A 10693-nucleotide genomic window follows, 5' to 3' on the forward strand; every position below is an offset into this window, starting at 1 on the left:
GGTTCCAGCTTTCATGAAGGAATGGGCATCAGGGTGGCCAGTGAGCATTTGTGCAGCAATTAAAATTTGTGCTTTGGGTCTTTATGGAAGAGAATATCACAGGAATCAGTGAGACAGGTTTTCACGAATTTTCATAAATGGAGTGTAGGGGTACATAAAGCTGATTCACCATAAGAACGACAGATTCAGGAACATGCATACATAAAGCAATCTCAAAATTGACTACAATGTGCTTTAGGCCCCTTTGGTTCTCACCACCTCATTACTACTTCGCTATACATCTATGTGGAGTTGACAATCATATGGCATCCAGTGGCCAACTGTGAGTTTACTGTTATGAAGCATTATTATTACAACCATGTTGTTGTTGTTGTGGTCTTCAGTCCTGAGACTGGCTTGATGCAGCTCTCCATGCTACTCTATCCTGTGCAAGCTTTTTCATCTCCCAGTACCTACTGCAACCTACATCCTTCTGAATCTGCTTAGTGTATTCATCTCTTGGTCTCCCTCTACGATTTTTACCCTCCACGCTGCCTCAGAACATGTCCTACCAACCGATCCCTTCTTCTGGTCAAGTTGTGCCACAAACTTCTCTTCTCCCCAATCCTATTCAATACTTCCTCATTAGTAATGTGATCTACCCATCTAATCTTCAGCATTCTTCTGTAGCACCACATTTCGAAAGCTTCTATTCTCTTCTTGTCCAAACTATTTATCGTCCATGTTTCACTTCCATACATGGCTACACTCCATACGAATACTTTCAGAAATGACTTCCTGACACTTAAATCAATACTGGATGTTAACAAATTTCTCTTCTTCAGAAACGCTTTCCTTGCCATTGCCAGCCTACATTTTATATCCTCTCTACTTCGACCATCATCAGTTATTTTGCTCCCCAAATAGCAAAACTCCTTTACTACTTTAAGTGCCTCATTTCCTAATCTAATTCCCTCAGCATCACCCGACTTAATTAGACTACATTCCATTATCCTTGTTTTGCTTTTGTTGATGTTCATCTTATATCCTCCATTCAAGACACTGTCCATTCCATTCAACAGCTCTTCCAAGTCCTTTGCTGTCTCTGACAGAATTACAATGTCATCGGCGAACCTCAAAGTTTTTATTTCTTCTCCATGAATTTTAATACCTACTCCAGCTTTTTCTTTTGTTTCCTTTACTGCTTGCTCAATATACAGATTGAACAACATCGGGGAGAGGCTACAACCCTGTCTTACTCCCTTCCCAACCACTGCTTCCCTTTCATGTCCCACGACTCTTATAACTGCCATCTGGTTTCTGTACAAATTGTAAATAGCCTTTCGCTCCCTGTATTTTACCCCTGCCACCTTTAGAATTTGAAAGAGAGTATTCCAGTCAACATTGTCAAAAGCTTTCTCTAAGTCTACAAATGCTAGAAATGTAGGTTTGCCTTTCCTTAATCTTTCTTCTAAGATAAGTCGTAAGGTCAGTATTGCCTCACGTGTTCCAGTATTTCTACGGAATCCAAACTGATCTTCCCCGAGGTCAGCTTCTACTAGTTTTTCCATTCGTCTGTAAAGAATTCGTGTTAGTATTTTGCAGCTGTGGATTATTAAACTGAATGTTCGGTAATTTTCACAACTGTCAACACCTGCTTTCTTTGGGATTGGAATTATTATATTCTTCTTGAAGTCTGAGGGTATTTTGCCTGTTTCATACATCTTGCTCACCAGATGGTAGAGTTTTGTCAGGACTGGCTCTCCCACGGCCGTCAGTAGTTCCAATGGAATATTGTCTACTCCGGGGGCCTTGTTTCGACTCAGGTCTTTCAGTGCTCTGTCAAACTCTTCACACAGTATCATATCTCCCATTTCATCTTCATCTGCATCCTCTTCCATTTCCATAATATTGTCTTCAAGTACATCGCCCTTGTATAGACCCTCTATATACTCCTTCCACCTTTCTGCTTTCCCTTCTTTGCTTAGAACTGGGTTTCCATCTGAGCTCTTGATATTCATACACGTCGTTCTCTTATCTCCAAAGGTCTCTTTAATTTTCCTGTAGGCGGTATCTATCTTACCCCTAGTGAGATAGGCCTCTACATCCTTACATTTGTCCTCTAGCCATCCCTGCTTAGCCATTTTGCACTTCCTGTTGATCTCATTTTTGAGACGTTTGTATTCCTTTTTGCCTGTTTCACTTACTGCATTTTTATATTTTCTCCTTTCATTAATTAAATTCAATATTTCTTCTGTTACCCAAGGATTTCCACTAGCCCTCGTCTTTTTTCCTACTTGATCCTCTGCTGCCTTCACTACTTCATCCCTCAAAGCTACCCATTCTTCTTCTACTGTATTTATTTCCCCCATTCCCGTCAATTGCTCCCTTATGCTCTCCCTGAATCTCTGTACAACCTCTGGTTCTTTTAGTTTATCCAGGTCCCATCTCCTTAAATTCCCACCTTTTTGCAGTTTCTTCAGTTTTAATCTACAGGTCATAACCAATAGATTGTGGTCAGAGTCCACATCTGCCCCTGTAAATGTCTTACAATTTAAAACCTGGTTCCTAAATCTCTGTCTTACCATTATATAATCTATCTGATACCTTTTAGTATCTCCAGGGTTCTTCCATGTATACAACCTTCTTTCATGATTCTTAAACCAAGTGTTAGTTATGATTATGTTGTGCTCTGTGCAAAATTCGACCAGGTGGCTTCCTCTTTCATTTCTGTCCCCCAATCCATATTCACCTACTATGTTTCCTTCTCTCCCTTTTCCTACACTCGAATTCCAGTCACCCATGACTATTAAATTTTCGTCTCCCTTCACAATCTGAATAATTTCTTTTATTTCATCATACATTTCTTCAATTTCTTCGTCATCTGCAGAGCTAGTTGGCATATAAACTTGTACTACTGTAGTAGGCGTGGGCTTCGTATCTATCTTGGCCACAATAATGCGTTCACTATGCTGTTTGTAGTAGCTTATCCGCATTCCTATTTTCCTATTCATTATTAAACCTACTCCTGCATTACCCCTATTTGATTTTGTGTTTATAACCCTGTAGTCACCTGACCAGAAGTCTTGTTCCTCCTGCCACCGAACTTCACTAATTCCCACTATATCTAACTTTAACCTATCCATTTCCCTTTTTAAATTTTCTAACCTACCTACCCGATTAAGGGATCTGACATTCCACGCTCCGATCCGTAGAACGCCAGTTTTCTTTCTCCTGATAACGACATCCTCTTGAGTAGTCCCCGCCCGGAGATCCGAATGGGGGACTATTTTACCTCCGGAATATTTTACCCAAGAGGACGCCATCATCATGTAATCATACAGTAAAGCTGCATGGCCTCGGGAAAAATTACGGCTGTAGTTTCCCCTTGCTTTCAGCCATTCGCAGTACCAGCACAGCAAGGCCGATTTGGTTATTGTTACAAGGCCAGATCAGTCAATCATCCAGACTGTTGCCCTTGCAACTACTGAAAAGGCTGCTGCCCCTCTTCAGAAACCACACGTTTGTCTGGCCTCTCAACAGATACCCCTCCGTTGTGGTTGCACCTACGGTACGGCTATCTGTATCGCTGAGGCACGCAAGCCTCCCCACCAACGGCAAGGTCCATGGTTCATGGGGGGAGGATTACAACCATATAGATCTCATAATATGAAATTTTTGTGATAACAATTGTTTGACAGCTATTTGGCAATTGGGCTCCTTTGATGCTACATGTTTACAGATTTTTTTCAACTTTGGGAGTGAGTAATGGTGGGTTTTGCATAGATACTATATGGCTGAATTTTTTGGCAGTGTTTTTAATTTATTCTACTTTGTGGTTTTCATTTTTAAAATGTAGGAAGAATATTGATTGATGGCTTTCACACAATCTTGTGTATTCTATAAATCTAATGCTGATATTTGTTCCTATTTGTCTCATTAGAAATTTATTCTGTTTACACAAGAAGTTTCATAGAGTCCTGAGTTCGAAAATTCTGGGAATTTCGTTGTTCCTGATGGCACTCGTGTTTTCAGGCGACTGGTTCTGTGAAATGCTAATTTTAAATTTGTCTGATGTAAAAGTTCGTTCACTTTATTTGTTATCTGGGCTAGATAGTTTGTTGGCACATATGTTTTTTTGTTTAAGTTGTGTTTCTTTTCTCATTGTTATATCCTTATGTATAATTTGTATTTTAGGCTTGTTGGTTGTAGTTTCTAACCACTGTATTTGAATGGAAACTATTTTTATATACTGTGAGTTGTAGTGTTGTGATTTATTTTTTATCTAGTTGGAAATTTACAATTATGTTAATCACTGATTCGAAAAATGCATATTTATATGCATTTGGATGACAAGAATTCCTATTAATGATGATGTCTGTGGTAGTTGCTTTTCTATGTATTTCGAATGTAGGTTTGTAGTTTATTTCACTTATTTTCAGGTCAAGAAATGTTGTAGATTTGTTGGTTTCAGTTTCTTTAGTGAAGTTTGTTGTTTCGTTTCTTGAATGTCAGCATTGTTACCATTTATTAACAATACGGTATCGCCTATGTATCTGTAGTATCATATACTTTTTCTAGATAATTGGCTGCTGGAATTTAAAAAAAATATCTTCTATTGTACTTATGAATATACCTGCAACCGTCCCTGCTGTATAGTTGACCATTGGAACCTATTTGTTTGTGTATAAAACTTCCTATGAAATTCAGAATAATTTTGCGAGAGAATGAGCGGTAGGAGATCTATGAATTCGTTGGTTGTTCTGATAACTGATATTCTATCTTGAAGAATGTTATTTTTTAATAATATCTATTACATAACACAACTAGTACATTGGTCTAAAGATATGTAACATCAAGTTTAACTAATTTTGCTGTTTCTGGGATTTCTATGTTTTCGATGGTATGGACTAAAGTTCGAGAGTTTTTGACAGTTTGTTTTTACTGTATGTATAACGCTACTTAACATTTCATTTAATTTGTTACTTAAAAGATAGGTTGGGCTATCTGAGCTGTTTGTAATTGGGTAGATAGGGATTTGTAGTTTATGATTGTTTGGTTGGGAATGTAATGTTTGGGTGCATAGACACATGAGATCCTATATCTTACATTCTTTGTCAGTGAAAATAATGTTATGATTTTTATGGCTTTTTTAATGTAGGTCACAAACTTGCTGGTAGAGCTATGTTGCATTTGTGTAATGTTATCATCTTGGAAAAAAATCATCACCTTATTTACATAGAAACCCTACCAACAAGTTTGCCACCCATACTATTGAAGCCATTAAGCTGTGATGTAATTTTCACTGACTAAGAAAAGGAGATATACATTGTCATGAATCGACATGCCCCACATTATGTGCCCAGCCCAAGGTATGTAAACCACAAATCCCTATCTGCCCAGTTATAAACTACATAGATAGCCAAACCTATCTTTTGGGTAAAAAGCTAAATAAAAGGTTAACTAGCCTATATAAATACAATAAATAATACACTATGAAAAACTCATAAATCTTAGCTCATACCATCAAAGACACTCAAATCCCACAAATGACAAAATTAATCTCCTTTGATATACGAATGTACAGATAAATGTACCAATTGTTGAAACAATAGTTATTATAAAAATATTCTTCAATACAGAAAATCATCTATCACAGCATCCCATGAATTCATAGATCTCCTAAAGGACATGCTCTCTCAAAAAACAGTTTTCATTCAAATATAGTGCTCAGATTCTACAACCAACAAACCTACAATTAAAACAAAAATAACATATATGCCAGCAAATTATCTAGCCCAAATAACAAACAAAGTGAACGAACTTTTACATCAGATAAATTTAAAATTAGCATTTCACACAACCAGCAGTATGAAAACATGAATGTCATGAAGGAAACCGAAATTGCCAGAATTTTCGAACTCTTCTTTCTTGCGAAATCAGAATAAATATCTGCATCAGACAGACAGGAACAAAAATCAACATTAGATTCAAAGAACATACAATATCATGTGAAAGCAATCAGTCAATGATCTCCTACATCTTAAAAATGGAAACCACAAAGTAGAATAAACTGAAACCACTGTACAAATTTTACACAAAATGTCTAAATAACGTACTATATATATATATATATATATATATATATATATATATATATATATATATATATATATTGGAAGAATTGGAGATATACACACAAACACAAAATTTCTCGAATGACTTACTCAGTGAGCAAACTGATCTGAAACATAAACACTATTAGAATATATTATTGAAATTTTCTACCACGAGGGAGGACAAACACACGAAATCACAGATAACACACATACAAAAAATTGTGACAATGTAATAACTAAGCAATAAATACATAATCCCTGACTTACAAAGATAAAAAACTATAAACATATAATGTATAATGATCCTATCTGTCAAATAGCTGTCAAAAAATTATTTTTATGTCATCTCATTGTCACTGTAGGCTTGTACCATGGAAGCAAGGAGAGGATGCTGTTTGGTGGCCGGTATACTCCTTCTATAACATAACTGCCTACTATTAACTGGGTTCTTTATTAATATAAGCAGTGAGCTACTTAACTGAAGGTTGTCAGAGGTTCTGTTACAAGCTCTTCCATAATATTTCACATTAGTCTCACTGCTAGTGAAGTACATGTCCCGCTATACACACTATTCTGGTCGCTAAGTACTGACTGACTCTGAGCTACATGCTGACCAGCTGTGACTGCAACTCGCACTAGGCTGTGACTAATGACTCAACTCATTGACTCACTGGATGACTGACTGGGTCCTTGGGTCCACAGTGGCAATCTAAATACTGGCGAGCGAGAGGGCGTTGGCGAAACGTTTCTTGTGAGTCATTCTTTGGCCTCTATCGATCTTCTCCCAACCTCTCTGCTGCCCGGGGTGCTGGGGCCATCCTACACCAGCACATTCCTGCCCCCAAAGTGCCACAACCTTGTCATGTAGTGAGGCTGCAGACAACAACGGGCAGGGAGAAAGGATGCTGGATATAAAGATAAGCCAGGAGCCATGAATGTGGAGGACAGCATACTTCTGACAGTGCCCCACCATCTGGCTTGCAAGACACGAATATCCTCCAGAAAACTGCTGCCAGAGCACACGTCCAGGCGTGAGGGCGTGTGATGGGGCGATGACGGTGACAGCGACAGCGATGGCAATGGTGGGTCCAGGTCCATGGGTTCGGCGAGGGGCGATGGCGGGACAAGGACGTATAGTCCATCTGCACCTTCTGGGGTGCCGTGGTGGGAGCAGTAGGCGGCTGCAAGGGCTGCGCAGTCCCATCAAGTCGTGAACCTGGGGGAAGAAAAGCAGCAGAATCAAGGGGCAAATGACATGTGCTGTAAGCCATCGGGACCTGCAATCAAATACATAGAAGAATCAATGCGTTCCTGTATCACACCTCCTTCCCAGCGCCCACAGATACCATAAATGCTGAAAAGAACATGATCACGCAGCACAAAGCGATGCTTACAGGTCATTGGCGGCACCGGATGCTGTGGTGGGTGTAGCAAGTGTAACAGCGTCCGATGGCGGCGGCCATGTAGAAGTTCCGCTGGTGATGGTCAGTCTCGTGGGTGGAAGCGATAGGAGGCGCGAAAGAGTTGCAGCCACTGTTCCCATGTATTGGTGGTGCGAATCTCAGCCATGTGTTGCTTAAAGGTGCATATGAAGCTTTCTGCCTCTCTGTTGGACTGTGGGTTTTATGGAGCGCTCGTGAGATGACAAATGCCATTTCATTGACAAAACGGTTCAAAATCACATGAGGTAAACTATGGCCCATTGTCTGACAGGTACTTCTGGAAAAACTATGCAAAATATGGAGTGCAACCCTTGAATGGCGCTGTGTGATATGGTAGAGTTCATAGACACCACAAATGGAAACTTGCCCAACGAGTGTTTCAAAATAGTCCTGCAAAGTCTATGTGCACTCGTTGCCATAGCGGTTGAGTCTTAGGCGTAACAGGGAATGTCTGTGGTGGAGCAGACTGGTTCTCCGCGCATGCACAACACTGTGAAATCATCTGTTCAATGTGGGCATCCTTGCACTGCCAAGTACAGTGCTGGCGCACTAACTGTTTAGTGCGAATAATTCTCCAATGTCTTTGGTGGAGCAATCTCAACACAACCTTTTACAATACTTTGGGAATAAGCACACGGGATTGTTCACCATTATTTTGAACTAGAGTCACACCTTGCTGAACTCTAAGATTTTGCCGATGTGTAAAATATGGGCGCACAACTGGGTTCTGGATACTGTTCAATGAATGAGGCCAAGACGTGCAAATGTAATAAAACAAAATCTAGCACTCTGGTCTACTTCTGTGAGGTGAACACAAATGCTAATGCGACCAGAAGTCTTAGTCAACAAAACGAGAGAATTTGCCCATTGAGTAGCTTGAATGGGAGCAATTACAACATTATCTTGAAATTCGTTCAATTCACTGGCTGCTTTGGCTCTTAAAGAAACCTGAATGGGGCAAGCATGGAAAAATTTCGGCTATGCATTGTCTTTCAATGTAACATGTCTACAAAGTTGTTAGCTTTTCCCATTACTTCTGAAAATAATTCAGGAAATTCCTTAAGCAAGCTAGCGACACTGTTCTCGTGGATGCTAAGTCCAAGCAAATCAAAGGCATCTAAACCGAAAATGTTCTCACTGTCTCTGGAAAATTTACTGTTCTAGTGTAAGATCTGTAAGTAGCAGGCAAACTGTATTGTCCAAGCACTGGAATTTCTTGTCCGTTGTAAGCAGTGAGATGCTTGCTAGATATTAAAAGCCGTAGTGAAGATAACTGTTCGTATGCAACACGATTTAGCAAAGTTTTTGAGGTACCTGTATGCAACTGAAAGTTCACACGATGACCAGCAATACGTAATGAGACAAATAGTTTGTTAGAATGTCGTTGCACAACACTGGGGGGAGAATGAGGCACAACCTTAATCTTACTTTTGTCAGAACCTGTGGTAGGTTTGGAAAACACAGCGTTCACTGCATGGGCACGAGCCTGTTTTTGTGGGAGTAGGCAAAATTGGCGTTTGCAAACGAACTGCTTGGACATGGCCTCTTTTTCCACATGTGTAACAAACATGTTGCTTTATGTAGTGGACAATCCTGTCTTTTACGGCGAGCAAAACACCTAGGGCAAGACTTCACTAAACACACAGGCCTGTTTACCTGTCTACATGGCTGTCTGTGTGACTGTGCATGCGCTCATTGTAGTATCTGCTTGGGGCAGTTGCGAGCAAGGGGCGACACGTCCCAACAAATTAGGACCCGATCAAACCTTTCAGGCGCTATGACACCTGAATCATATTGCTCTAAGATTTGCAATACTTGATGAAGTGATGGGTCAGAGTGCCTGTATTATACTATCTGGGAGTCCGCCCCCGGTAGCTGAGTGGTCAGCGCGACAGGCTGTCAATCATAAGGGCCCGGGTTCGATTCCCGGCTGGGTCGGAGATTTTCTCCGCTCAGGGACTGGGTGTTGTGTTGTCCTATCATCATCATTTCATCTCCATCGACGCGCAAGTCGCCGAAGTGGCGTCAAATCGAAAGACTTGCACCAGGCGAGCGGTCTACCCAATGGGGGACCCTCGTCACACGCCATTATTATTACTATCTGGGACATTGAATGTTATTGCTTCCCTAATCATTAAATCACTGTAAAAGTTCCCACAAATAGATTTAAATTTACACTTCCTAGTCACGCCCGTTAATTCTGTGTTCCACTGACGGTACATCTGTTCTGGGTTTTCTGCAAAAGAAAAAAGTGATATCTGGCTTCAGCTACTTGGACTTTCTGGTCATAATACTGAGTTAATGCAGCGATTACTTGGTCATAACTGAGTTCGTGAGGAGGGGCAGTTGGGAACAATTTTTGTATTAACTTGAACACTGGGGGCTCCGCATTCGAAAGGAGGTACTGCAACTTTACAGTACCTTGAACTCGGTGAACTTCACAATGTGCTTGGAATTGTCAGGTATTCAAGCCATTCCTCTTCAGTGTTGTTAAATTGCCAGAACATTCAGAATGAGATTTTCACTCTGCAGCGGAGTGTGCGCTGATATGAAACATCCTTGCAGATTAAAACTGTGTGCCAGACCGAGACTCGAACTCGGGACCTTTGCCTTTCGTGGGCAAGTGCTCTACCAACTCAGCTACCCAAACATGACTCACGCCCCGTACTCACAGCTTTACTTCTGCCATTTCTTTGTCTCCTACCTTCCAAACTTTACATAAGCTCTCCTGCAAACGCAGCTTCTGTAAAGTTTGGTAGGTAGGAGACGAGGTACTGACAAAAGTAAAGCTGTGAGGACGGGGCGTGAGTCGTGCTCGGGTAGCTCAGTTGGTAGAGCACTTGCCCATGAAAGGCAAAGGTCCCGAGTTCGAGTCTCGGTCCGGCACACAGTTTTAATCTGCCAGGAAGTTTCATGCCAGGACATTGTTATGTTGGTCGGGGGACTTGTTGGGCTAGCCAGTTGGTCAGTTGCTGCTGTGCAGCTGACGCAGCTTGTGCAGCCAGAAGTTGTTGTTCCGTCATCAGTAAAGCAACAATTTGTTGGTTCTGAAACTGGTAAACTTGTTTAAGATCCATCATATTGGCCGTCTGCAGATGAGGTGTGGGAGCATGGGGTGGATGGGGCGGGGTAGCCATGGTTTACGTAAATACG

General features: G+C 40.8%; 1 non-coding gene across 1 annotated transcript; it reads left to right on the top strand.

Annotated features, from left to right (window-relative positions):
• The first annotated feature begins 10352 nt into the window (after window positions 1–10352).
• Trnas-uga (transfer RNA serine (anticodon UGA)) lies at window positions 10353–10427 on the top strand. The gene has a single exon. It is a non-coding gene; the product is annotated as a tRNA-Ser (tRNA).
• The last annotated feature ends 266 nt before the right edge of the window (window positions 10428–10693 follow it).

This window comes from Schistocerca serialis, chromosome 4 (assembly GCF_023864345.2).
Source record: "Schistocerca serialis cubense isolate TAMUIC-IGC-003099 chromosome 4, iqSchSeri2.2, whole genome shotgun sequence".
Lineage (NCBI taxonomy): Eukaryota > Metazoa > Arthropoda > Insecta > Orthoptera > Acrididae > Schistocerca > Schistocerca serialis.